The sequence below is a fragment of the Nasonia vitripennis genome, chromosome 1 (genome assembly GCF_009193385.2).
Source record: "Nasonia vitripennis strain AsymCx chromosome 1, Nvit_psr_1.1, whole genome shotgun sequence".
In the NCBI taxonomy this organism is placed as follows: Eukaryota; Metazoa; Arthropoda; class Insecta; order Hymenoptera; family Pteromalidae; genus Nasonia; species Nasonia vitripennis.
Window position 1 is genome coordinate 7665101 of NC_045757.1, and position 17388 is coordinate 7682488.

Below are 17388 nucleotides of genomic sequence, written 5' to 3' on the forward strand. Positions count from 1 at the left end.
CGCTCGACTATATACACGCGTGTGCAACTATACTGCGCGATGTCACGTTCGACGAAAAATGACGGACGTTTTCGCATTCGATCAACCCGTTTTTCTTCCGCCCGCGATGTATATGCCCCGACGATTTGTCGAAATTTTAATTGACCATGTATGTGCATCGGAAAATTCTAAAAACCAGCTTTGTACAGCAGAAAAAGCATCGGAATATACTTCGACGAGCTTTTAAATATTCTCCTCTGCATCGCTCGGAAAAATCCGAACATCAAAGTATCCGCTTCTTATTCTTCTTCCTCCGCAACGGAACAGAAACTCTTCGAGACTTTCTCCGAATAAAGAATTCATAAGTCCAGTACGGTACCATATACATTATACCATATAACTCAGAGGAATACCGCGCATTAAACGATTTCATACGGAAGAACGAGCGCGTAAGAAGAAGCGGCAGAGGGCTTGTTAAATTCCGGCGAACATTGTCCAAAAACGAGTGTCAGCAAGGTTACAAGCCATCGGCTCTTCATCCCTGGCGATTCGTCGTTCTGGCACACTGCCATCGAGTCATTAGCAGAGTTTGCGCTGTCTCTCTATACCTGGTACACAAAGAGAGAGGGAGAGATATTCGGTCCGGCCGCTGCTGATTTCCCCTTTCGCAGCAGCGCCTCGGGGGCTGCGCTAATCGTCGACGCTGAAATAGTCATTCAGCTCTATCCTTTTTTCCAGATTCTTTTACACGTTAATCACGTTTTTTCTCCGAAGAAAGCTTTCGGGGATAATTAACAACTTGTCTCATTCGAAGCTTAATCCTTTTGTTCGAGACACCTCGACGTCGCTGTCTATCGACCTCTATCTCTTCTTTCTTGCGTTATTCCAATTCCGAAACTCCTCGCACAATTATAACTGCGTCGAGCCGCGGCGTCGCGGTACAATAACCGAAAGTTCCGCGAGAGAAGGACTTTGGGGAAACAACACAGTAGTGGCTTCCGATGAATTATACGCTATGCGTATATAGACACCCGGACGCCTTCGCGGAGTTAACGGATAATATGTGCACTGCACAACGAAGAAAGGCTACTGCGATATAATGCCTGTACACACACTGATTCACGATATAATTCCGACGAACAATCCGACGCGCGCAGTTTTCTTTCATGCGCGCCGAGTACACACTAGCCTCGTGCACACACACATGCACATGCAGAGCAGCTTGCGATTAGCTATACGCCGAAGCTTCAAAGCCCGCGAGAATGAGGGAAGACAGTCGCAGGGGAAGAAAGGAATTTGAGAAATTCGTTGCGACCTCGTTTGACCTGCTGTCGCTGCTACGCAGAGTCGTCCTTTTCCTGTTGCTGCTGCTGCTGCTGCCGCTCTGACGTCAGTAGCGATCATGGCGGAATATGACCCGGTTTCCGGGCTTTGAGGTTTCGGCTTTTAATTTCGCCGAGAGAGTTTTCTAAATGTTAATTTCCGAGCGATCGCAGTGTGTAAAATAACGTAGAGACGAAATTAATTATCAGTCGCGTTAATGAAAGGAGTATAAGCGACTCTGTAATCAAATTATATCGACGAAACAGCTCTTTCCCTCCGATTAATCAGTCGTTTTTCTCCGCAGCTTTTTCGAGACGATATAATATATCAACGCGTATATCGCTATACGAGGGTGATTCACCTCGAAATGGAGGCTCGTGTGTGCTGCTGTCAGTCGAGGGTAAAAATAGCTCTCGGGAATTAATAATGCAGCCGTCGCCCGCGCGCTTATACGACTATGTGTCGTCTGCGTGTGTTTGTACTTTTGGATTCATTCTTGGACATTACGAGCTTCATAATGATGATATATTTATGCGATTAGAGAGCCGAGAACGCGCCGCTAATGGATGCCTAAATATTTCAATTTGGGAAATCGTTGACCCCCTTTTTTCGTCTTCTCTTACATCGCCGCGTCGTTGTCGTTAATTCGTTGATGGCCAGGGAAAATTTCCACTGCTCGGAACAGAGGCAGAAGCGTATGAGCTTTCGAGATGAATTTTTTCGTGTTTCTCCATCCTAGCTCTTAAAGCCTATGGGTGATTCAGTCGATATGATAAATATATGCCAACGCTGTGACGAGATAAAGTAAGAAAAATGTTTCGTACGATAAAAATACGATCTCGTATAGCAAAACGAAGGGATAACCGCCGGAGCGAATAATTGATGCGGCAATCTAGCCTCCTCGTTGATTCGCCTAAATTATTCAACCTCCCCAGCGTCAACTTTGTATTATCCACATACGCGTTGAACGCACTAGATAAAGCTTAGCCGTAACAAACCTCTTACTTCAAATCTAATCATCGAATTCACTTTCGTATCCAGAAAATAAAATACGAACCTTCACACAGACTTTCCCGCTAATTCCTCCCAAGAAATCGAGCGAGACGTGTACAAAAGCGAAGAGCAAAACACAAGGATCGATATTGGCGTTGACGAAAATAGAAGCTGCTGCTGCTGCACACGCGATCCTCGCGAGGCTTTTCCGTCCCTCCGAGACGCGTGTACACCCGCGCTGGAGAAATGTAATAGTCGAGGCTTTTATCCCGTGCGTATACACACGTATTTTCCGGAAAAAGACTGTGGCCGTAGAGCGACGAGGGGGATGTATTTCTCGGCATGACACGATACTTTGTCTCGCGATCATAATGGATGGCGTTTATGAGCTTTTTTTTCGACGAGGGAATGCGCCGCTCTTGGGAGGAACGTGACTAACGAGGACGCGACGAGTTTCGTCCATTTCTGTTTGATGCATCTCTTCTGCGGAATATTTTCGCAAAATTTATCATCCACTTGGTGCGAGCAACTCCTCCCAATACACGAGCTTTTGGCTGCCGGAACGGGACAAAAAGAGAATCCGAGAAAGCATTTCGTCGCGTCAGGTGTGTACACTTTACATACAAAGTGGCCGACGCCGGCGCCTTTCCGGTTTTCGTACTCAAAAGGGATGTAAAGAAACTGCCTCGAGCTGTGTGCAATATCGCGCGAGCGTTTTTATATCGCGGTCGTTTCTACGTATATACACTCGCCCTCATCAATTAGCGTTTGAGTTATCGAGCAGGTGACGGTGTATTCCCGTAAACGCGAAAATAGCGTTTCCATATCGATTCGCCCGCCCGATATAAATCCGACGGGAGCGATTTTAAATACTTAAATACACTATTCGAAGTAAAGCCATTACCTATTAATGCGCGGTTAATTTATTTCTGCTGTATTTATAAATATATCGCGAGAAAAAATACGCAAAACGTGTCTAGGAATTATGACACATGCATGTATAGAAGAAGAAACGAGTGCAACGCACAGAAAAGTCAGGGTTTCGCGGTCGTTCGCGCGTTATGATTCCTTCTAAGCCCAACACCGCTCTGGCATATCGATGTTAATTCCTTTACGCCACAGTCTAAGCTCTACTATAACGCGATTACGTATAACCCACACAGTGCCGCGACTCGCGTCTATACAAGAGAAAGAGAGACGGCATAGAACACGACGCAGTCGATAGTTTAGTGGAGCAGTAAGCTCGACTTTCGCTGTCGATGAGCCCTCCCCCCTCCACATGTGTGTGTGTACGTGTGTGTTTGGAAAAAGGAGGATAGTAGCGCGTTCTTTCCAGGAAAGTCTGTGGAGTCGTAACTAAGACACTGTAGATAAAACCGCGGACTGGCACGAGAGGACACGCTGTCACGGTCGTGTATAGTATATATGTATATAAACGTCGGAGAAGGTCATTAGCATCGAACCTCAAAAATATTACGTATAGTAATAGGAAAGTCGACGTCGAGCTTTCAGTCCTGCGCTATATTTCGTCGTCAGAGGCATTACATCGTTGGCCGGTGAGCGCGAAAGTGTGCGTTTGGTATTCAGCGCATCGCGTAATGCAGCAAACGATGAGTTACGGGGGAGAACGCGTGATTTGTGTCGCGGGGGGGATACCGATGATGTATAATGAGAGTCGGCCCTGCATTACAACGCGTCCGACGTACTATGTAATATGCGCTCGGATCAAGCCGTCACCGTGTGCACAGCGAGATTCACTTGAAAAATGAAAAAAAAAAACCAACGAAGCACAGAACAATGTATACAGGAGCAGATATAAAGAGAGGAAAGAAGGGCGTAGTCGCGCGCAATTTGCGCGTTAGGTCGAGAGTCGCGCAGCAGCAGCAGTTCTCTCCGCTATAAACACCTCGGCGGGTAATTGGGCGATGCTGGCGTCGAGAGGGTCAGCGTCCTCACTCACGTATTCAGGAGGACGTCGTTTCGCCGGGAGGACCCTCCAGACGATCGTTGAGCCTTTTCGCCTACTTTCCTTCTCCCCTCGTACTATCACCGATGTCTCTTTCTCCTCTGTTCTCTTTCTCTCGATACACACCGGGGGCGATCGGGTGCGTCGCTCGCGTATTAGCCTGGATTTCGCCCGTCGGAAAAATAAATCAGCGCACAGAGGACTGACTCCCTTAAGGACGCGACACGCAACAATGGAGAAGAGCTAGCGTGTATACAGCAGCGCCATTACAGGTGAAAGTGGAGCCCCGAGGCTCTAGGTGAATTACGCCCTGAGAGAGCTGAAGGAGCCGCTTTAATTTGCCGGGAAAGGAGACTCTCTCTCTCTCTGCTATGGAGGATCTTTTGTACGCGCAGCGCTGCTGCTTTAGTACACAGTGTACAGTTGCTTCCTTCTTGTTTTTTTTTTCCCTAAAAAAAGACACAAGAGATTTCGTATAGAATATTGGATAACACGGCAGTTCAGTGCGCTTCGTTTATTGAAATATTTCACGCGGTGTATACAGACCGATATCGCGGAGCAACAGGACTACTACGATGCCGTGTGTGTTCCGCAGCGCGTTTTATATATCGACCGGCGCCGGCGAGCTATTCTCGTCCTGGCTAGTATATATAGTCTCTCTGCATCGCAGCTCTCCTATACGACCGCGCGTGTACGTCGCGTGCATGCCACTCCTGTGTGAATTTTGCCCTCTCGCAGTAGGACTTGTGCTTCAAAGTGATCAGTAGTTTTCGTGTCTTTTTCTCTTTCGAAAAGGAATAGCAGCAGGCAAATTGCCCGGAGAGAAAAAGCTCACTTAATCTTACCTTTCGACTCTCGCAAGGGACTCTTGATTGCGAAACGTGATTTCCCAGCGACGGCCTGGAACAACGGATGCTTCAAAGCTCTCTCTCTGGATTTAGCGAAAATTGCAGAGCACACTCGACGACTGCGCACACGAGTTTCAAAATGATCAACGCTCGCTTTTTCCTCCAGTTTATTCGCGCGTGAGTCAAAACTCTGTGTAAAAATAGGCGAATCGTTAAAGTTGTGTGGCGGGAAAGGTTTGAAAATTTGAAAACTCGATTCCGCAGATTACTTTTTCCCGCGTCCGGAAAGTGGTAATCGAGCGCGCGCGCATCCGAGAAAGTCGTTGCAGGGCTGCAAACTTTTCCGTTGCACCGGGCAATAATGGCAAATTGTGTTTTTCTCGCGAATATAGTTTCTTCGCGAATCACGGGAAATACGAGTGGACTGCTGTTTTGCCGATTTTGTGAATTCGAGGCGGCAGAAAGAAAAGCTCGCCGAGAAGAGCGATCGACCGTGACTTGATTGACACGAACCAATCAATCTATAACACACGTATAGGTGCATCATCGCGTTCGCTCTCCGATAGCCCAAAGGGAAATTCCACTCGAAAGCTTCTCTTCTCTTCTTTTTTCTCCTAGTCGGACAAGCGAAACTAATAAAACTCGATTATCTGCCGGGGGTGAGAAGCCGCATTAATTCGGCTTCTTTTTAACTCTCTCACCCTCTTTCCGACCGCCAAGAGGCCGTCGGATTCTCCCACGCGGCGAGACTTCATTTACAGGGAAATCCTCGGCAGCGGCTGATTAGCATAGTTCTCGCCTACCGAACTTGTGAGGGCTGTATATCTTGTTTTCGAATTCTCGCGTCGAATCGACGATCAATTTTAGCTGCTCAACGTATAATTCAACGAAGATATCGTATTAAAAGCGACGGGTGTATCCACAGTTTGTGTGTAGGTGACAGTACACGTCTGATGGAAAAATAATAAAAAGAAGCTTCGCAGGGGCGCGATTAGCTCTATGCTAACGTAGTCGAGATTGATTTTTCACTCGCGCACACGTGTTCCCGATTCGCTGCTGTGTTGCTCCTATGCATACGTATACACAGACGCGAACGGCTTGTATAATGTGCCAGGGTATAGCTCTGGGAAAAATACATATTACGTCAACTTCAGCTGTCTTTCGAGCGGATGCTCTTCTGAAATTCAGTTATCAAAAGCTCGTGTGTGTGTATACGAAATACTTTTTCCGGTTCAGCCACTCTCTCAGTTCCTCGTGTGTGTCTCGTATATATACTTATTTATACATTGCATCGATGAAAAAGAATACACATCAGCGACGCATTAGTATACAGTCTTCTATCCGTTTAAAAATACAAGCCAAATGCTATCCGTGCGGCGCTTTATAGACGCCGACGATTCAAATATAGAAGAGCTCGACACACTGCAATTAAACCTCCGCGAATATCGTTGCGCTTAATTCTCTTTGACTCGTGGGCTGTATGCGCGTGTGTATACTCGGGTGCTCAGGAGACGTACCCTTTGACGGAAGAGAAAGAGAGATAGAGAGAAAGACATAAGGTTATCTCTATTACCGAGCGATTATCTTACGGCCGAGTTGGTCATTATCGAGACCTAAAAATGTTTTTCCTCTCTCTCCCCCATCGATTATTAAACCCGTCAAACGCCGATTCATCCGTGTCAAACACGAGCTGTTGATCACGTTTTATACTGGACTAAGTTACGTAATTACGTATAAACTTTCAGTACATGCGCTATACGGTTAAATTCGCGTCACATCAGCTATATCGGTTTCGGGGAAAAGCACAGGTTCGCCGAAAGTATAGAGCCGCACGCAATAATGCACGCGATTTCTTAGCGGTATATTACAAGCGCAAATCCAATAAGGCATACTAAGCTGTTCAGCCCGCCGGCGTGTAATTCAATCCAATCACGCGACACACACGCACACACATGTACACGCATCGTGTGTCACTCGTTTCAAGGCTGATTCCTCCGCTGAAATCAGGGCCACCCTCTCTCTTCCTGACTCTTTCATACGTCCGCATCGGATACAATAACATTTTTCACCAAGACGCAGCTCACACGTGTATACCATTACACATACGCTTGGTATTCAACAGTCCGACGTACGCTGCACTTTCCGAAAGTGAAAAAGCCGGCCGCAGTCGCGTATTTATTTTTCACAGCTCTCTCTCTCCCCGCGTGTGTCGACCCGATCGATTCGGCCTTTCTTCCGTCGAGCCGCCGTAATCACGCGGCTTTTACTGCAGCCTTCACCCAGAGAAACAGAGCCCCGACGTGTCGCGTCAGAGAGAGAGAGAGAGAGAGAGAGAGAGAGAGAGAGAGAGAGAGAGAGAGAGAGAGAGAGAGCTCCTAAACAAATGTTTGCCTGCATTTGTTCGCGTTAACTTTTTTTTTAATTATACGAGCAAATAAAAGGGTGCAGATATCGCGATTAATGACACGAAAGGCCGTGGATTATCGAGTGTATTATAATACAGGTGCAGTAGCTTGAATGTGATTTTCCGCCACTGCAGAGCAGCCTTTATTTTGTGTACATTGCGACGAGGAGGAGCGGATAGGATCCGCTTAGGCAGCTCGTGTATCAAAGTGAAAATGAAGCGTTTGCAGTATCAGCTTTATGGGATTATAAGCCGGAAAATTGACACTTTTCCTTCATATAACGCCCTTTGCTCGCTGTGGATCGATCGTATCGAAAGGTGTGTATACCAAGTTAAAAATTCTTCAGTTATCCTACAACAGCAAAGTCTCCCTTACAAGTTAAAAAGAAGAAAAAAAAATCAACGCAAGCCTCTTCGCCTCTTCAACTTGATTACGTTCTATTTATAAGCCCATGCAGGTCGAGAGAGCGAGAGCGAAAGAGTCGATTCCTCGACGAAATTTCTTTCGCGCCTTTGCATAATTTCGCGCCGCCGCCGATCTTTTGAATATTTACACGGGAGCTAGTAGAGAGGATGGCGTATCGCGTGTTGCGACGCTTCCTCGGACTGCTACAACGCTCAGTATATAAAGCTACCGTCAGCCTGAAAATAGAACCGCCAGCTAACGAGCCGTATTCGTGTGCATATGCAGAGCGATGCACAAAAATAGCAAGTGGCAGGAAATTCTTTATTAATTTCTCACCGACATCATCCTTCGGCTCTCCATTATAGTACACAAGGTATAGAGATATACGTGCTGCGCACAGGTGTGACTTCGTGTGTCTGTGGATTCAATTAGGCTGCGGAAGTACGTGTTGCGCGCTAACGAAGTTTATTATCCGAAATGCGCGGGCGCCGAGCTTAAATTGCGCTACGCGAGCTGCGGCTAATGGAAATATTGGCTGGGAATCGCGATGAACTTGGAAGTCGTCAGCTGCTGTGTATACTATTTATACGAGGCGTCGTAGTCGGTTAACACCTGATAGGGATGGAAAAATCCGTCGGATTACGTGCAATCACGCGAGCGAAGCCCATTAACCGAAGAGTTTATACATCTCGGATCTCCAATCCTGAACTTGAAAAAAGCACGGAACGAAGCACCGCGGTGGGAAAAAATCAATTCCCGAAAATGAGATTCTCGGGACGACGATTAACATCGGGAATTCGCGGCCGTTTTCGTTCTCCAACTTCGCACGCTACAGTAGTGTATGTGTTTTATACGCCTTACATGCAGAGATAGCATTCCATCAGGGAACCTTTAATCGCTCTGGTAATAGCTATCTAATCCCGAGCAATATGATATCTAATCCTCCGCTGTATCAGCGCCGCTTATATATAGTGTATGTATGTATATATATACCTTTATGCATCGCACGTGTATAGCAGTAGGATGAAAGATCGATTCCAGCGTGGACTCGCGTCGGCGAATAGCTTTTCGCTATTATCCAATTAGCCGCGCTGCGACAATGATGATCCATGGCGTGCGGAGAGAAGAGAGAGAGAGAGAGGGGGGGATTAAAGTCCTCGGCTTTGGGCGCTCGTGAGGCTGCTTTTTCCTCTCTCCCTATAGCTTGAGAGCATTATACTCACCCCCGCATCAGTGTTTGGAAGCTCGAGATCCGGCTTCTTTGTCGCGCAGTGAGTATCTAGGTAATGAAACTTCTGGAGCTTGTAATTTTGCTACATATATAGTTCGACGTTTGAATCGAGCTCGTGTTATTATCGGAAATTGGTTTGCCGTATCTATTCCTTCGATATAAGCCGTCCACGGAAGATTGCATTGAAATCATATTGGCGCCCGGGGCGTCGTAGTGTGTATGTCACACGCGTTTCGATTCCGAATTATCCACCTTGTATCTACTTACCGCTATCTGCGTGTGTAGAGAAAACGAAGAAAAGCGTAAGTACGGTTTACGCTGACGATCTCGTTAGCGATTACTCAGCCTGCGGCGCCTCGAGATGCTCTCTGTGTGCCTTGAACCCTCCTCTGCCCTTTTCTATGGTATACATCCCATTAAACAAAGCGTCTACTTTTTGTGATTACAGTAACGATCGCGGGGCAGTACAATGCATTGTCTCGACGCACACGAAACTTCAAGTCACATCGCGTAGCGCAAGAAAGGGCGTATAACAAGCCAACCTCCTGTAGTGTATTATATGCTTATACGTGTAATCAACCTATCGCACCCGATATCCCTTTGTATATATCTATATAAATTCGAGGGACTCGGTGAAGCACGTCGACGGCTTTTTATAATGATAAGGGCTCTAGGTATATAATACACGTGCAAACACACACCTATACATATGGGCGCGCGCGTATCGACATATCGCTTCTCTCTCTCTCTCTCTTTCTCTCTCTCTCTCTCTTTCTCTCTCTCTCTCTCTCTCTCTCTCTCTCGCGTGTATGTGCGCATGCAGGAACGGGGCTACGGGGCCAAGGCTGCGGATACGTATGCTATACTACTGCGCGTCTCTATATTATGTGTTATATATACACGTATAAACGTATGTGCTCTTATGTCGTGTGTAGACGACGTAGACTACCTACTCTCTCGGCGGTGTCATCGCCGCCGTCTGTATAAGAGGTCGTGTATCGCCGATTTCGATGTGGGGATCTCGGAATATGAGACACGTGTAATCCTGTGTATACGACTTATACACTACGCAATGTTCGCTAGCCGATAAGATTATTACGCGACACGACTCGAGGGTGTAAGAGCTTCCTCGCGTGCGCGACGAGATGGACTATTGTCACCGTCTGCTTTTTACCGCGAGAAGAATAGCGAACCGATTCTGGCATATAACTTAAACTGTATAATAAGGGCGTCAAATCTGCGCGTAACGAGACGTTATTAAACGGGCCTTGCGGGTCATTTTATGATAATCGATATAGCTCGCCGCAGCCTCTTCGACCTTCGAGCATGCGATGCGATTTTTTACGATTAAACGCTTTTTTTCGCTACCCCCTTTATAAGCGTTATAAGTAGCTCACACGAGTGAAGGGAAGGAGGGAAAAAATTTTAAATTTTAATCCCATTATACTACGAGAATCCAAATACTCTCTTTTGCCTCTCGAAATCGATGCTGAGCTGCTCCGTTGTTGTTGGTTTTCGCCGAGTAACTCACGCAGGTGCATATAGAGACCGGAGAGTGGAAGAGATAAGAAAAAGAGAGCGCGCTGAAGTTTTTAAATATACAGCTCAACTTTCCGCAAAGCGTAAAGTAAACTCCCTCCTCCGCGTATAGTTTTTGAATAACAGGAGCATCTCGAGGGTTAAGTGATGAACAACAACAACAACAACAAAGTTGCGTGTAGCTCCGTTAAGCTAAAAGAAAATCCTTGATATTCAGCTCTTATACCGTCCTTATGAGAAAATAAAACAAAATAAAATAGCGTATAAGAACGAAGGCTTTTTATTAATCCTGTGCACGTCATGCATTCACACGTCGAAACGCGCTGCGGCGCCGCTATAAATAACTCCCGCCTATTTGTCTTCGTAATAATTATTCGCAGCCCTATAACGCGGAGTCGCGCGGAGACTCGGTATATCCTAAAAGCCAATCGACTACGTGACGGGAATAATCCGTCTCTCTCTCTCTCTCTCTCTCATCACCAATTCAGTGGTTGCAAACGCTGTTTTATCGAGGATAATTCTCTCCGCAGGGGGACTCTTTGTTTGGGACCACAACGCACACACGCCGCAGTATATTATACCTGACACAAGGTCGACTCCTTTCAAGTTGCAGTAATTTTCCTTGCCGAGAGATATTTACGAGCTCGCGTTGCTTTTGTGCCGCAGCGTCGTTAAGGAGACCGCCACGCGCGTGGGGCTGTAAAGAAAAAGAAAAACACAGCCGATTAAACAAAACGATCGTCGCATATCGAGGAGCGGGAGATTTATAACGCGAAGCTGATGCTTCAGTTTCGCGTCGCGGCCGTCGAAATCGATATGACTCCTCTCCTCACCCCTTGTTGAGATCTCCGCTCTGAGCCGGTGACATGATCGTCTCTCTCTCTCTTTTTGCCTGTTCCAGGCTAGCGCAATGAGAACCTGAGGGACGAAGGAGAAGAAAGAGAAGAAGAGGAGCGCACTGTTCGATAGGATCGGAGTACAGGGAAGCAGAGGAAGCATAGGTCGCGATGAGCGGGGGCGAGAGTTGAAGGAACTCGCAGCAGCAGCATACGACGACTAGCGCCAACCTGCCACCGCCTCGTCCACTGCGACCAGCCACACCTCTCACATTAAGGTATGCGAACAACAGCTCTCGTGATTGATTGTGTGTGACTTTACCTTCTCTTTTTTATTATTCTCCGGTGTATCGACACAGCGATTTCGTTTGCATACGCGATTCTCTCCTCGGCTCGCTGTCCATATTCATAGGGCGGTCTTTAGGGGCAGCCAGCAGCGCGTGTACCGAAAATATCTCGCGAGGCATTGATTTTTCAACGACCTATATAAGCTCTCTCTCTCTCTCTCTCTTTCTCTCTGTGAGCGGCATTAAGTTGTTACCATCGGACGAGAGAGCTAAACAAAATCTGGAGCACACGTATTGGGCGACGATGGAAAAATAAGTTTATAGAATCTCTCCTTTAATTACTCGCATATGGCTCATTGAATTTTCCCTCTCCCTCCCTCTACTGTCGAAAGGAATTCCCGGGAAAGAAGCCGCGGTAATTAAATCGACGGCAGCTCTGCAGCAGCAGCGCTTGAATTAATTAAAACGCGAATGAGGGACTTGTTTACGACGACGACGGCTCTTAATAATAGTCTCACGGCGCTGGATCGGGATTTGCATTTATTCGTGAGGAATTCGGCGCTGCAGCAGACTCTCCCCCTCTCTTATCTAATATGAAAACTACTTGCGAAGTAGTTATACGTACTCGTGACTGTATGCGCAGCACAATAGAGTTTGCTTGTTTGGATTGAGCTCGATGCGCCCAGATGTAATATTAGCCCGTATAAGTACTGTTTTGCCGAAAAAAAGTTAATCACCCGGAAGGCAGCTTGATGGAAATATTTTTTCCTAATTATAATTAAACCGTTTCCTTGCGCGCGCTCTTAAGCTCTTATAGCTCTCCAGGGCTCCTTTGTCCTCTCTCTCTCTCTCTCTCTCTCTCTCTCTCTCTCTCTCTCTCTCTCTCTCTCTCTCTCTCTCTCTATCAACACTCGTCGGCTATTCTTCCATTCGAGACACTTGTGTCCCCTCTTTGCCTAATTAATTATTGACTCCGTCATCTCCGTCGTCATCGAATCCACGTATGAATCTCGACGTAGGATCAAGCAGCGGGACGTTTCGCGCGAACGAGAATCGATAGCCTACTGGCACTAGACGTTCGTGCGGCAGTCGCTATTATTTTTCGCGGCCGGAGGCAGGGAAACGACCTTGTCACTCGCCGGCGTTTTTACACACAGCGGCTCAGCCTCTTTGTGTGAACTTTTTTTCCATTCGAGCGCATACACTCTCGTGCCGGCTGTTCTGTGCGAAACGAGGCGTAAACGAGGGAGTAGCTCGTTCGTTTGAGATTTTTCTCTCTCGATCGCGTCATTATAATTCCGTACGAAAATGCACAAGTTGGCTTGAAACAGTAGGCACATTTGGTCGCGATCCAAGTTCCTTCGATAACGTACCGGCACGTTTTTCCGTCTCCGCCAGGGGAATCGATGCAGCCGAGCTGAATTATTTCGATTCCACTTCTCTACTTCTTCCCGTTTTCAGCTCTATATACACACTCGAGGCATCGAGAGGAGCGAAGAAGTTTATGAAGATGGGATTTTTTTATACACGACGCTCTCGTCGCTCTCGAATTTATAGATTAGCGTGAATCTCAGGAATTTATAACACGTACGACTCGTCGTGGAGAGGCAATCGGTTCCTCTGCCGGCGATTCGATTATAAAGCTCCGAGAGCGACGACAAAAACGCAGATCGCAGAGAGAAAACACAAAAGCCACGGCGACGGAGCCTTTGTCCTCGCGCGACAGCGCGAAAATCAAGTCGATTTCCTGCTCCGCACCGCAGCTGCATTTTTCGCGCTCTACTCCGACATAGACGTTTTCACGGATGCTTGCGCATGTGCATTTTTTTCTATTAACTCTTCTACTCAGAGAGTCAAGAGGCTATGTATTAGGCATGCGAGGTGTGGGATTCACGGAAGCGTGAAAGTGGAATATACATCTCGCTCGCGTAGGTATACATTCAATGCGCGAAAATCGTTCGGTGCAGCGATCTATACATATAGAGTGAGAGAGCCTTGTCCCTAACCCCGGGCATATCGCGTGCCGTGTAATCCTTTCACCCAGTTATTCGGAGTAGGACTACTTGGCGTGCGATAAGTTTACCCCCGCCGCGCAAAAGTCTCCTACTGCCTCGCTCTAATGCAGTGAATGTATACATGTGCAGTGCAGGCACTCAATAGGTCAAGTTCTCGAGAGTCGCGTTTGCTGCTGCTTTATCTCCGACGACGACGGCGATCGTACGTCAATGTCGTGTGATCGAGACTCCGTCGTCTGCTGATGCTTTTTCTATATTATGCGCCGACGCGCTGGAAAATTGATGAAGTCAATAACTATACCTCGTATGCAACGCGATTCGACGTGGAAAATCTTTCGTCCGATGTGGTAATTAACGCTGCGGAGAGAGTAAAAGAGAGAGCTGTGTATGTGATGTGTAAAACGAGTTAATTAAGCCCTTGATCAACGCGCGTACATGGAAATTCCACGTTTGACCGGGTACAGAGGTGGAGCTTTGAAAAAAAGAGAGGAAAATATACGCGCAAAAGCTTCGATTCACTGAGCGAAAAAACGCAATCGAATTATACGAGCTAGCTACCGTGTATGCGTTGTATATACAGTGAAAATCGCATAGAGAATATCGCAGCAGGCTGAAATTGACCGATTTCGCAAAAACCGTGTCAAGGCGCTTTTTACGTCATGTATAAATGAAAAGTAGCGTGTGTACAAAGTTGAATTTCTGATACGTAATCGCAGCCCGCGATGACGTCGATCCACATCGCGCTGTGTTCTCTTAACGTTCCCGATTAATAGAACTGATCTCGTTTTTTCTCGCAATTGCCAAGTTAATTAGGCGAATTTCCCACATGTAGACACACACACGTTTATAGCTCGCACACTCGCTCCTTTCATCAAATAAAGCAAGAAGCACTTTTCTCTCTCTCGCCGGCGGCGCGCTGTCGAATCAATAAAACAGTCTGGAAAGTTGCTGCCGCCGCTGCTTCTTTTCTTATCAACGAAATAATGTAGTTAGGCCTCTCTCTCTCTCTCTCTCTCTACTCTCGATTCGCGCAACTTTTCAGTCCGCTTCGGCTTCGATTGATCGGGACAGGCCCCACACGCCGCAGAGAGAGTCTATCTCGCTAATTGCCCGCCTCCGCTCTCGCCAACAACGACCCGTGTTTCGATCGCTCGGAACGAAAAATTCACGTAATAACGCTAAACGGCCACAAATCACCGTGAGCCACGCGTCTGAATTAATTAAGACCCTCCTAGATCGGATCGATCGGTCGCGCGCCGATGAATCACGCGCGCACGCATAAAAAGCGATGCTCTTTCGTACACAAAAGGAAAGGGGGAATAGTGCTGCCCGGTGACCCAGATTTTTTCGATGGGGGTGCAGTATGTGCCACTGTGTGTTCTTTCTTACGAGGGTTGAATGTAGTGATGACTCAATGCGTAACGATCGCTACAGCGGACGATTTTTTTTTGTTCTTTGTTCGTTGATTGAAAAAGGTATATTTACGGTTTTAACCGGATTGAATCGCGCACGCTCGCCGATCGATGAGAGATTTTCAGCACAAAAGCGCTATTCGATATTTCGTTTCGACTGAAAGCAGAGAGAGAGAGAGAGAGAGAGAGAGAGAGCGAGAGAGAGAGAGAGAGAGAGGCGCCAGGCGTGCATTGGAGACCTTTTTTCTCTCCGGCTTTTTATTAATAATAAACACCGTCGAGCTCGACGTTCGCATCAGGCGCGAGAATTCGCCTGATGCAAATTCATCGCGAAGAATCCAGAAGCTTACATAAGCGACGTGGCAAACTTGAAGACTGTATTACGATAGAGAGAGAGAGAGAGAGAGAGAGAGAGAGAGAGAGAGAGAGAGAGAGAGAGAGAGAGAGAGCAGTCACTCCTGATTATGCAGAGACTAACCGAGTCAGTGATGTAAGTTCGGCTGTAGTCAGACCGAGAGCCTCGAGGCAGGCGGCCTGGAATCAGACGGTGTGTATAATTCATGACTGGCATCAACTCGGCTTCGCATTAGCGGCGCGTATAAATTATTAAAATTTAATGAGCTGCCCGCAGACGCTTTGTCGCTCTCGGATTTCCCGCAGCCCGCATTGTCTATGGTCTCTCAATAGATCACTCGACGGAACTCTTTATATTCCAATTAATGATCGCGGCCCAGCTCTGTTTCCGAGTCACACACATGTTATATGCCGGTACAAGTGCCCGCGGGCACGAGTTAATTCGATTAAACGAATGTGTTTTTCACGCCTTAACGATGAGCCACTCGGTGCGAGTGACGAACGCGTCCGCGCGTTGACATAGATTAATTATCGCTCTGTCGCGCGCTGCAGCGTGTATTATGTAGCTAGGAGCTTTGAAAGAGTGCAGAGATGCAGGCGAACACCTACAGAGACTCATTTGCATAGCTGATTAATTATAATTGGAGGACGGCTCATTACCATCCGCTACGTATGATTCATTCCATTCGACACAATCAGTAGTAGGATCTATCTGCGGTCAGACGCGCCCGAAATATCTGAAGCTATAACAGGAAACGATCAAAGAGGAATCCGAATCCAGCCCCCAATTCGTCGGCAGTCCATCAAAAACACGGACACACCCCTCGGAAAAAAGAGCAGCATGTAACGCACACACACACACGTACAGAGTCATGCGGGGGGCTACGTCCAAAGTAGCGGGAGCAGTAACGCTGCTCATTAATATTCCAGAGCCGAGCGACGTCGCGACGCCGCGTCAGCATCGTGCAGCCGTGCTTTTGGAATTTGGAACGAGTGCAGCGCTTTTCTTATTTTTGTTGTTCCAAGAGCGAGCTCTCGAAATTAAAAATAACCTTTCGCTGGCTTATAGTGAGGGATCAATCGATAGAGCGCGGCGCGAAAAACCGATAAACAAAGCGGCGATAAATCAAGCAGCCGCGCCCGCGAGTGTAGTAAATACATAACGCGTGGTAACGGCACAGTTCAGTTACTCCAATTCGTGTCAACAAAGTTTGGAAGGTCATTCCGCTTTTTCTCCGTACACACGTACACACGTAGCTCCGGCATCGATCCTCTGAAATATTCAAGAAGAAAGTTCTCGCCTAACGCGGAATTCATTCACGCGCGCGCCGCACGGCGCAATTGACACGGCCGCCGCGTCTACGTATGCCCAAGTGTGTGTACACCTACACGTATGTACGCGAGTGGCTTGTGCTTTTTATTTTCTCACACACGAGTACTCGCGCGAAGAGTTTCATTAGACCGGTATCGATCTGTCCTATACGTGTGACGTATAGAGTCGTCGTAGTCGATTTTCCGCCGCTAAATATTTTATATTCGACGGCTTGCATTGTTTGCTTCGTTCTAATTACTTTCGCGCGATGGTACAATGCGGCCCACTACTTACTGCCGCCGGGAGAGTAATTGAAAAGAAAAATCGAAGCCGCAAAGAATCGAGAAATGCGGGCGCGTTACGAAGTTGGCTTGCGCCCGCATCCGTGCAGTACAAACCGTGTATATACGCTGATCGCGCGGACGCGAATACTTCGAGCAACAAACTTTGGCCCGCTGGAAAACGATCTGGTCCAATAACGCG

General features: G+C 47.3%; 1 protein-coding gene across 28 annotated transcripts in view; it reads left to right on the forward strand.

The window, feature by feature from the left end:
• Positions 1–17388, forward strand: part of pHCl (pH-sensitive chloride channel) — a 121455-nt gene that overhangs the window by 55794 nt on the left and 48273 nt on the right. For 26 of the 28 annotated variants that reach the window (XR_004226479.1, XM_031921731.1, XM_031921722.1 and 23 more), the window contains one exon: positions 11591–11803. The gene's annotated coding sequence lies outside the window, so the exon portion shown is untranslated. Of the gene's footprint in view, positions 1–7809; positions 7832–11590; positions 11804–17388 lie in introns of those variants that run through there. The other 2 variants (XM_031921738.1, XM_031921728.1) reach the window with 2 other exon arrangements.